Here is a 10,517-nt window from a genome sequence, read left to right as displayed (position 1 = left end):
TTTGTGTTCTCTTCTCGGGAAATCTGCTCAATTTTAAACTCCATGAACTTTTGTTTCATTTCGTTGATTTTACAGTGGTACGCCTTCATCCGCTGATCCTTGACATGATAGGCCCCCGACAGTTGTTGAGCCACTAACTGGGAGTCCGTCCTGATGATAACACATTCAGCCTTGAGCTCCGACAGAATATGCGCCTCTCTGACCACAGCCTCATAATCAGCCTCATTGTTAGACATTCGGCAAGTGAATTTGATAGCAAATTGATATGTCCCATAACCTGGTGAGATGATGTACACCCTAATTCCGCACCCTTCCTTTGTAACCGACCCATCAACAAAGGCGAACCAAAATTCTTGCATAGGTCGGCGAGTGGTTTCTTGGATGAAATCCGCCAGAGCTTGTGCTTTGATTGCCGTTCTCGGCTCATACTCCACATCGTACTCCCCTAACTCCACGGCCCACTTGACCATCCTCCCTGATAAATCCGGGCACCCCAACACTTGTCTAAAAGGTAGAGCAGTGCGCACCACTACCCGATGTGATAAGAAATAAGGCCTCAACTTTCTTGCCGTGACCATGACCGCCAGAGTAGCCTTCTTGATTTCTGTGTAGTTCAGCTCGGGACCCTGGACGATTCTGCTGATAAAGTAAATTGGCCTCTGGTGACTTCCCTCTTCTCTGATAAGCACAGAGCTGACTGATTCCTCCCCCACTGCTATGTATAGATACAATGTTTCTCCCGGGACCAGCTTGGTCAGAGTTGGGAGCTTCGCCAGATATACCTTGAGATCCTCAAATGCCGCTCGACATTCTGCTGTCCATAGAAATTTGGTTCCCTTCCTTAAGATTTTGAAGAACGGCATGCTGCGCTCTGCCGATCGGGAGATAAACCTGCTCAGAGCAGTGATACGCCCATTCAGAGTCTGCACTTTCTTGATTCCTCTGGGTGGTGTCATTTCCATAATAGCTTTGACTTTCTCTGTATTGACTTCGATCCTTGTAGCCCAAGAATTTCCCTGTAGTGACTCCAAAGGTGCATGTCGCTGGATTCAGCATGAGCCGGTTGTTTCCGATGACTGCGAAGACCTCTTCTAAGTCAGAGATATGATCCTCCACTCTGACACTCCACACCAACATGTCGTCAACATACACGGATATGTTCTTCGAAAGTTGCTCTTTAAAGATTTTCTCCATCATTCTTTGGTACGTGGCCCCTGCATTCTTTAAGCCGAATGGCATGCTCTTCCAACCATAAACTCCACAACAGACGGCGAAAGCCGTTTTAGCGATATCCCCTCTATGCATTTTCACTTGGTGATAACCCTGGTACGCATCCATCATCGATAAAAGCGCGCAACCAGAGGTTGAGTCAACTAACTGATCGATCCTCGGCAGATGATAGTGGTCCTTTGGGCAAGCAGCATTCAAATCTCTATAGCCTACGCACATTCGCCAGGTGTTCGTCTTTTTTGCTACCATCACGACGTTCGAAATCCATTCTGGATTCTGTACTTCCTCAATATGCCCGACATCCAATAGCCCTTGAACTTGTTCCCTGATCGCGGCATCTTTCTCGGCATCGAAATGCCTTGTTCTCTGTTTCACTGGTTTAACCTTCGGATCCACGTTAAGGCAATGTTCCGCCAGCCCTCTGTCTATTCCCTTCAGGTCAGCCGTGCTGAAGGCGAATACATCCGCGTTTCTTCTGAGGCAGTCGGTCAATTCCTCTGTAGTCTGCTCATCCAAGGAAGACCCTATCTTGGTCTGAAATCCCTCTCGCCCGGGAAATAATTCTATCATATTGCATACATCACTGGTGGAGACCAGGGCGGTCTTTTCTGCACTGTCCCTATCTTTTAATAAACCCGTTAGCTCCTGACGCTCCTCTGCCGGGGCATCCACGTCGCCCACCTTTCCTTTTTTCCGAGTATCCGATCCCTCTGTTAGTCTTTCCCTTTTTTGCCCCGAGGAATGTGTAAGCATCTGTACGTGGCATGCTTTCGATGCCCTTTGATCACCCCAGACCTCGCCCACTCTTCCCCCACCGATGGGGAATTTCATCTTTAGATGGAACATGGAGATCACTGCTCTGAATGCCGTCAAGGCGGGACGACCGAGTATCACATTATAGGATGGTTTTGGCATATCCACAATCAAGAATCGCACCATCCTAGTTTTGCTGCTAGCAGCTACACTGCCGAGAATTAATGGCAATTCCACGAAACCTAAAGGCATGACCATTTCTCCCCCGAATCCGAATAAAGGGGCGTTTGTTGGTTCAATATGGACTTCGACTCCCATGTTTTGGAGGCACTCTAGATATAAGATATTCACTGCGCTGCCCGAGTCTACAAAGATACGGTGAACAATGCAGCCGGCTATGTCTGCCATGATAACCAGCGCGTCGTCATGTGGGTACATGAGCGTCCGCAGGTCCTCTGCCCCGAAACTGATGATCGGTTCCTCTGCTGCACCCGTGACTTCCATCACCTGCTTAGGGTAGTACCCTGATTTGACCGCTCGCACAACTTGTTTCTTGGCTCTGTTGGACGTGGGCGTCCCATTTTCTCCACAAATCATGTGGACCTCTATTCTGTACAGGAAAGGGGGTTCCCGTCCCTGTGCCGCTCCCCTCCTGTTATCGTGGTTATCTTCCGGCCGACGGTCCTGATTATTCCCCTGCTCTTGTCATTGTTCCTGATTATTTCTTTGATCCCTCTGATCTCGGTGATCCCTCTGATCCCTGTGATCCCTCTGATCATTTCCCTGGTTCCGCCTCTGGCCCTCGTTTCCTCTGTCGATGAATTGATCGAGGTTTCCCTGGCGCACCAGTAGTTCCAACTGGTGCTTAAGATGTCCACAAAATCTGGTATAATGTCCGTAGGTATTGTGATACTCGCATAGCTTGTTGTTAGGCCCCTCCTGTGGCGGCCCATCCCGGTAAGTTCCTGGTGCCCGAAAGAATGGTTGGTTCTTTATCAAGTGGGGCATCTCTCCCTGGGGTGGCAATACCCTTGGAGGCAACCCTCTGAATGGTGCCCTATCCTGGTGTCTTGTATTTGACTCTGGCGCAGCTTCAGCTCTTCTGGCTTTGTGCTTGTCATTTTCTGCCTTTCGCGCCATCCTGGCATCTTCCAATTGCAAATAGCCTGGCAATCTTGCCATAATGTCGTCGAAATCCCTGGCCGGTTTGATTTATAGTTCGTTGAAGAATAAGCCCGTCTTTAGTCCTCTGACATAAGCGCAATTCTTAATTTGCGACTCCGCCTTTGGCACCTCCAGGGCGGCTAGGTTGAATCTGGCAGTATATTCCTGCAGTGTTTTATTTTGGTCTTGTTTGATATCCATCAGGGAAAGAGCTGACTTCCCTACTCTTCGCGAGCTCGCGAATTACCTCAGAAAACGCACTTGTAATTCCTCAAACGAACGGATGGAATTTGGGGCAAGCATTCCAAACCACAACTGGGCAGGGCCAGTCAGCGTAGTGGAGAATATTCGGCACTTGATGCCCTCAGTATACATGTGCAAAGTAACCAATCCCTCAAACCGGTTGAGGTGTACCTCCGGGTCAGTGGTACCGTCGTAGTCCAGGGAAATGGGTTTGTAGCTTCGCGGCAAAGTATCCGCTAAGATGTCATCGGAGAACGGACTGCGATTGTTGATGGGGTGGAACCTTGACGACTTAGCCCTCTTGTCCTCCTTATATCTCCCATGTTCCCATCTTTCCTTCGGGGAGTCGTGAGCGTGGGGGCGCTTGTGACCCTTGTGCCCTGGCCTGCTAGAGGAATACTCCAGCTCCCGTCCCTCTGACTTCTCTATATAATGTGATTTCTCTGCACGACGGGATCTCTCTGACCGATATGATTTCTCTACCCTATGAGACTTTTCTGACCTCTGGGCTCTGTCGTCCCTCTGGGACTTCTCCCTTAGTGAATTCTCCAGGTCCTCGAGCTGGTGTTTCAGTTGCGATACTTGGTTTTTCAGTCGTGCATTCTCCCTCGGCCTTTCCTCCTCGAACACGAGCGAGACGGATTGACTATCAGACTCATCAACCCCCTCCCGTCTAACAACACTGTTAAGCCTGGCTCAACTCCCCTCTGGCCTTTTCTCCAATTCTTTATCAGCAGGAACCCTTTGTATCTCCTTAGGCAGCGGGGCCTGTGCATCGGTGAGTTGGTTGTTCATCTCCTGAGCAGTAGGAGGCGGGGCTTCAGTACCCTGCGGGACGAGCGCTCCGATCAGCGGAGCCGTGGTGGGAACAGTAGACAACAGCGGGGTCCCCAGTGCTTGGCGCACGACAGCATAGTTGAGCAGAGCCAGCATCTGCTCTGTCAGCCTGAAGTTCAGCGGTCCGCCACCAGACGTGGGGACCAAGCTTCGTGCATCGGAACCCGGTGTCACCACAGCAAATCTCTGGACACCAACATTTTGCCCTGTCGGCGGAGTAGCTGAGACAGCATGAAAACCCAGCGGCGAAGTGAAGACGATGCTGGCGGGCAGCCTATTGAACAACGAGGTGGGCACCTCCGTAGTGTGGGCAGCAGAGCCAGACCCCACGTTGTCGAACTCCTTCTCCAGAACACGGCGAGCTTCAGAGGAATCCATAGTACCTACACACGAAAAAATGTGAGAATTGTTTAAGTAAAACGGATCGGACCATCCCCTGGCCTGAAGAACCCCAATATTAGACATCCTGAATACTGATCTGAGAACCATTATAGAATCCCTTAGGAAACGCTCCCATGTACTGGGAAATAAACCCAGTACACGGAGTTGAACATGAATAGTGAAAACGATGGAGATTTCCCCATAGGATCGACGTTAAGCTCAGGCGAGAGAACATATTACCCGGTGAATTAACCATGAAAACCCAAAAAACACAAAATAGAGCATCAACCAGCAGATTATTAGCGAAACATGTTAGATCCGTAACGAAAACAAGCATTAAGAGAAAGAACAGCATAGCCACACACAATTATCGAAATAAAACGTAAGATAATCAAAAATAATCATAGATCTCCCAGTTCGCGGCTTCCACGACCTTTCCCCCATGCACAAAAAATATAAATAAACGCAGATCTCCCGGATTTGCAAGTAGATCGGCGTAAAAACATGAGTATCGAGCTAGAATGGCTTGGGCACTACGAACAACGGTGCAATCGGGACCTGCGCATGCAGATCCGGCGGCAATTCCAGATCTGTATGCGCAGGGGGTCGAATTCTCACGTCTTAGCCCATAATTTCCACAGACGGCGCCAGATGGTGAAGCAGGGTTAAATGAAGATGGATTTTATCGGAGAATTATTAGGAAATCGTGAACTATACCTAGTTTTGATCGGAGAAGACAAAAGAGAGTAATCGGAATTTGAGAGCACGAGAGTAAAATGGCTGCTTGATAATAAGAGATAGCGTACGTACAATGTGTGCATGCGCGAGTATTTATAGAGGAGTACAAGCTAAGGGTAAGAAAGTAATTTCGCTTCCCGAAATGCTCCTCGCATGGACGGGGGCAAAATAGTAAACTCCTATCTAAGAACATGCACTCCGCATGGTCAGGGGCAAAAAGGTAGATTCACTGGTGAGGTGGACGATTTCTCTAGTGCAAGCCTTCCCTCTGGCAAGTACCTTTCCTCTGGTAAGTATTACTCCTCTGGCGAGTGTGATTCCTCTGCTAAGTGTGATTCCTCTGGCGAGTATGATTCCTCTGCTGAAAGCCGTCTCGCTGCTCCCCGTGATTCCCCTGGTAAAGTCATTCCTCTGTTCCGCATATATTACTCCTCATCACTCCCATATTATTATTATTATTTAGAAATAAAGACAGAACATTAAAACTAATCTTACAAAGGAGCAATAAAGTAAACACAATTCGATTGGAACGAATTAGAATAATATAAACTATAAGGGTGCGTTCACTTTGTTGGATGGAAAAAGAAGGGATAACAAAAATTTATGTCTTTAAATATCTACTTTCTTATCCTACATTTTACACAAAAGAGAAGTTCACCATTTTTTCTTCCTTATTTTCACTTCAAGGAGGGATAATATTATCCCTCCATTTTGGTGTGATAATATTATTCCTACTTAAAGTGAAAATATGGCAGGAAAAATTGTGAACTTATCTTTTGTGTAAAATATGAGAAAAAAATGAGACATTTAAAGACATAAATTTTTGTTATCTCTCTTTTTCCTATCCATCAAAGTGAACGCACCCTAAAGGCAAGAAGGTAAGGGGGAGGGAGGTGCTTAAGCACCCACAATTTAATCGTGCTCCTTTGCCTTAGCGAGTTTGAGCGAAACCGAGACAAATCTCGGTACCTATAGGCTACACAAGTGACATGGTGCATATTAAGGTATTCCTTAATGTCCATAGTGGTAATGGTGTCGCACGCCATGACCAACCATGTCAATTTCGTGCCCTAACATCACCATTCAATTTATGCCTATAAGGTGTTCGATAAAATGCCACAGCCAAGTTTTCATTAAAAACTATGCGAATGTTCAGATTTACTTCATACTTTTTGAATAACAAAATAAACTCAAGCATAATCAACAATTAATTCATGCCAACAACGAACCAAAAACATCACATTAACGTGAAACCGGGCTTTGATACCACTGTTGGGATCGGGTCGAAAACGCAACGGAAATAATTTTTTTCGAAATTATAAATGAAATAACTATTATTTCATTCCCACGGAATTAACGACTTCACGTTAACATGATGAGAGAGCGAGAAAAGAATCTCATACCTTTCGCACTCCGGTTGATGTCGGGATTAGAAGCAATCGGTTGCTCGCAGGGATCCAAGCGTATCCCCTCTATCAAGTCCACACTTAGTGTTCGTGTCGAGTGAGAAGTTCTTCGCTAGCAAAACTAAGCACTGAGCGGCGAGAGCAGAGAGAGAGGAAAATAAAATACAGAAGACGTTTTAATTTAAGGAAACTCGTTCCCCAAATTAACGCTACAGATTAATTCCCTTAATTATGGAAATTATGGAAATTAAAATCCTTCTGTGGTTACGTCTAGTGAACAGACGCCTTTTTATTTTCTTCTTCTCCAATCTGGAGAATATACGGATATCTTATATCCGGATACAGTTATATATATCCATATATATATATATATACATATATATATATATATATATCTCATTTTATTAGATTTAAAATTAATCTAATTAACTTTATCTCTAATTAAATTAATCCTATTAATTTAATATAGAATCAGACTTGTTAATCCGATTATATATATTCAACAAAACTAATTTAATTGAATATCTAAATTAACTCATTAATTTAGAACAAGTCTCAATATAATTAATCAAATTAATTAATTGAATTTAACTATTAAATTAATTCAATTTGACACATTGCACTAAAATGTGTGTGACCCTCTTAGGTTCATAACTAGCACTAGTAATAGGTTTGTAACACATTACAACTTAATTAATTTATCTGATAAATTAATTCACTTGAAATTAACTATTTAATTTCAAGAACCTATAAACCATGGGAACATCTAGCAAGTAGCATGGTCACCTAGCACTAAGTGAAAAAGCGAATAAACCTATTATGATTATGAATCGTCATATACGTATGGTCCTTCTATTTTCTAATTTCCCAATTGGATATTGAGTATGGAATTAAATCGAAAACTCAAAACAATCCAATAATCATATTTTCAATTGAATTCAATAACTCCTAAATGAATCATAATTCATTATGCCCTGGCCAAGGTCTTCAAGTTATGAACAATGAAAACTATAGGAAATTCTCTTGTCTCACACGTAATAGATTCTTTATTGACCACTCATTAATCTCCATATAAGTTCATATTTCATCCAACAAAAAATCTTTAGTGATTGACTAGCAATCAGAAAATATATCAAAATAAAATAGAACTAATACAAGATTACTATGGTGTCTCAAGTCAAAGGACTAATCGTATACTATCATAATATAGTAATTCTTATTTCGATAAAAAAAATTCCATATAAGAATTTCTATCGGGTCAGTTCGGTGTACTTGTTCTCCAACAAGCACCCACATATATACACTTACGTCAACTACGTTAATGTTGATGAAACACAATATTCTCATCTTATGAGTATGTATCATATGTGCGAGCTATTTCCAACAATTCAATATCCTTTTCATTGAATAGTTATTTCACTCGGAACTATTTTAAGACCAAAGCTTAAAAGACATATTTCATAATCACCATCTGGTGAATTATAAATGAACAGGTGGGGAATTAATCAGTGAATTGTCGTTGAATTATAAGTTATACCTAGTGTTTGATCGGAAAAATGAGAGAGAGTAGTTGAATTGCTGAGAGCACGAGAATAAGTTGCCGTAGTATTGAAAGTAAAGATAGCGTCTCTTACAGAGTGCGTGTGCATGAGTATTTATAGATTACATGCTAGGGGTAGAATAGTAATTTCGCAGCCAAACATGCTACTCGCGTGGTCGAGGGCATATTAGTAAATTTGCCCTCAGGCGGGTGATTCCTCTGCTCTTTGGTGATTTCTCTGGCAAGGGCCATTTCTCTGGCGAGAGTGACTTCTCTGGCGAAGGCCATTTCTCTGACTACATCCATTCCTCTGGTAAAGATCATTCATCTGCTCTGCACATATTACTCCTCATCAGCTACTCCCCCCTCTGGTCTGACTAGTTCGCTCTGGAGCAGAGTAATCTAGTCAGAGTGTCCGTCCGCGTGGCTGACGTCATCCGCATTAAATGTCCGCCCCTTTACAGTGTACTTTCTCGTATCTCGAGGTTACTTTTTAACCTTTGCGTCTTTTCATCTTCTCCGTAAAAATCCTTAACCGTTGATTGTTTCCCTAGTGCCACGTGTCATTCATCTCGCTAGTTGGTAGTTGCCCGCGTATATTATACTTAGGCGGTTCGAATTTCCACTATTCATCTTCTTCATTTTTACTCCGCATAATTTTCACTTGTTCTTCTCGATTTCCGGCGATCTTCCACCTTCGGTTCCGGCGTATACCTCGCGACCCTTCCGCTCCAGTCCCTTCCGTCGACCTTAAAGACCTTTCAACTTAGGTAAATCGCGTGTTTCCCTCATCTGGTGTTCTTATTTGGTGTAGATTAGTATTATTAAGTTTGTTGGTGCTCTGATTGAGCGTGCGAACCCTAGATTTTCTTAGCTTTTTCCGACCATGACCTCTACTTCCGGTGCCCAACCTGCTTTCTCTCCCTCTCCCTCTTCCTCTCCTCGGGCTACTCCGCCCTCTTCCTCTCCTCTCCAACACCCTCCAGAACTTTCGGCTCCCTCCAGTCCTCCCAATCCCCAGGATTCCCCGGCCTCCTCCGAATCTCTCTCCCCTACTCCAGAAACGCCCAAGAGCGTTCCCGAATCCCGGTTAGGTGTTGCAGACATGCACAAGATGTTCGAGAGGTGTAAACGTCCTGAGGGCCTAACCTTTGAGCCCTATTCTAAGGCTTCAGAGCCCTTCCCCAAATTGCACATGAATAAAATACCCATTTTCTGAGCCCAGGTAGATGCTGGTCTAAGGCTTCCCCCTCCTGCCCTCCTAGTGAATGTTTGTAATCACTTCCACATCCCTTTTTTCCAAGTAGCCCCCTCCGCTCTTCGACGGTTGTTTGCCTTCCACATTCTCTGCACAGCCCATGGTGTTCAGGACACCACCAAATTATTTCTCCAAACCCAGTCCCTCAGATGGCAGGGCAACCCTTTGTACAGCTTTGCCGCTCGCAAGACCTATCCCACCACCTTCCTCAACTCTCTCAACTCCCATGACAAGGGCTTTATGTCCTTTTACTGCTTTGTGAAAACCTCCAGGGGCACCTGGCGTCAATATGGTGCCGAGGAACTGCAATGGCACGAGACCCGGACCATATATAAGCCCCCTGCTCTGGAAAAACCTATCAATTTTGACTTAGGTGTAATAGGCTTCCTAAATACCCTGAATAGGGCGGATCCCCTCTCTTGTAAGGAGCTGGCTGAGAATAATTCGACCTTAGCTGCCACCGGCTTATTTTCCCTATTTTCCCGCGGATCTATAGGTAAAAATAGACGTTAGTAGATATGCATAAGTTATTGTTACCTTGATTCCAGTAATAAGATGATGTTGGTTTGCAGGGATGTCGTGGAGAGAGAAGTGCAGAGCCACACTCTTATCTGATCGTCCCTCTGGCGATGGGGGGCAGGGCTCCAGAGTCGACGCTGCTGAACAACCTGTGGATTCCGGGGTGGACACTTCCCGGACGGTGTCTGATGCCGCTGAGATGACTACCCCCGCGCAGCGTTTCCCCCCGGGCAAGGGGAAGGACATGACAGTTCTGTCTCTGTTCAGCCCTGACAGCCAGGGGGCAGGTGGCTCTAGCTGCAGCAGAGCCGAAGGAGGATCTGTCATTCCCGTGGTGGACATCTCCGATGACGCTCCTATTCCCACATCAGTCCAAGACATCCCGACTCCTGCCTTCGCTCAGAAGAAGCGGAAGGCTACTGTGCTTGCCCTCGCTGAGAAACGGAGG

Source organism: Salvia miltiorrhiza, chromosome 3 (assembly GCF_028751815.1).
Source record: "Salvia miltiorrhiza cultivar Shanhuang (shh) chromosome 3, IMPLAD_Smil_shh, whole genome shotgun sequence".
NCBI classification, from domain to species: Eukaryota; Viridiplantae; Streptophyta; class Magnoliopsida; order Lamiales; family Lamiaceae; genus Salvia; species Salvia miltiorrhiza.
Note: the sequence above shows the minus strand (reverse complement) of the source record.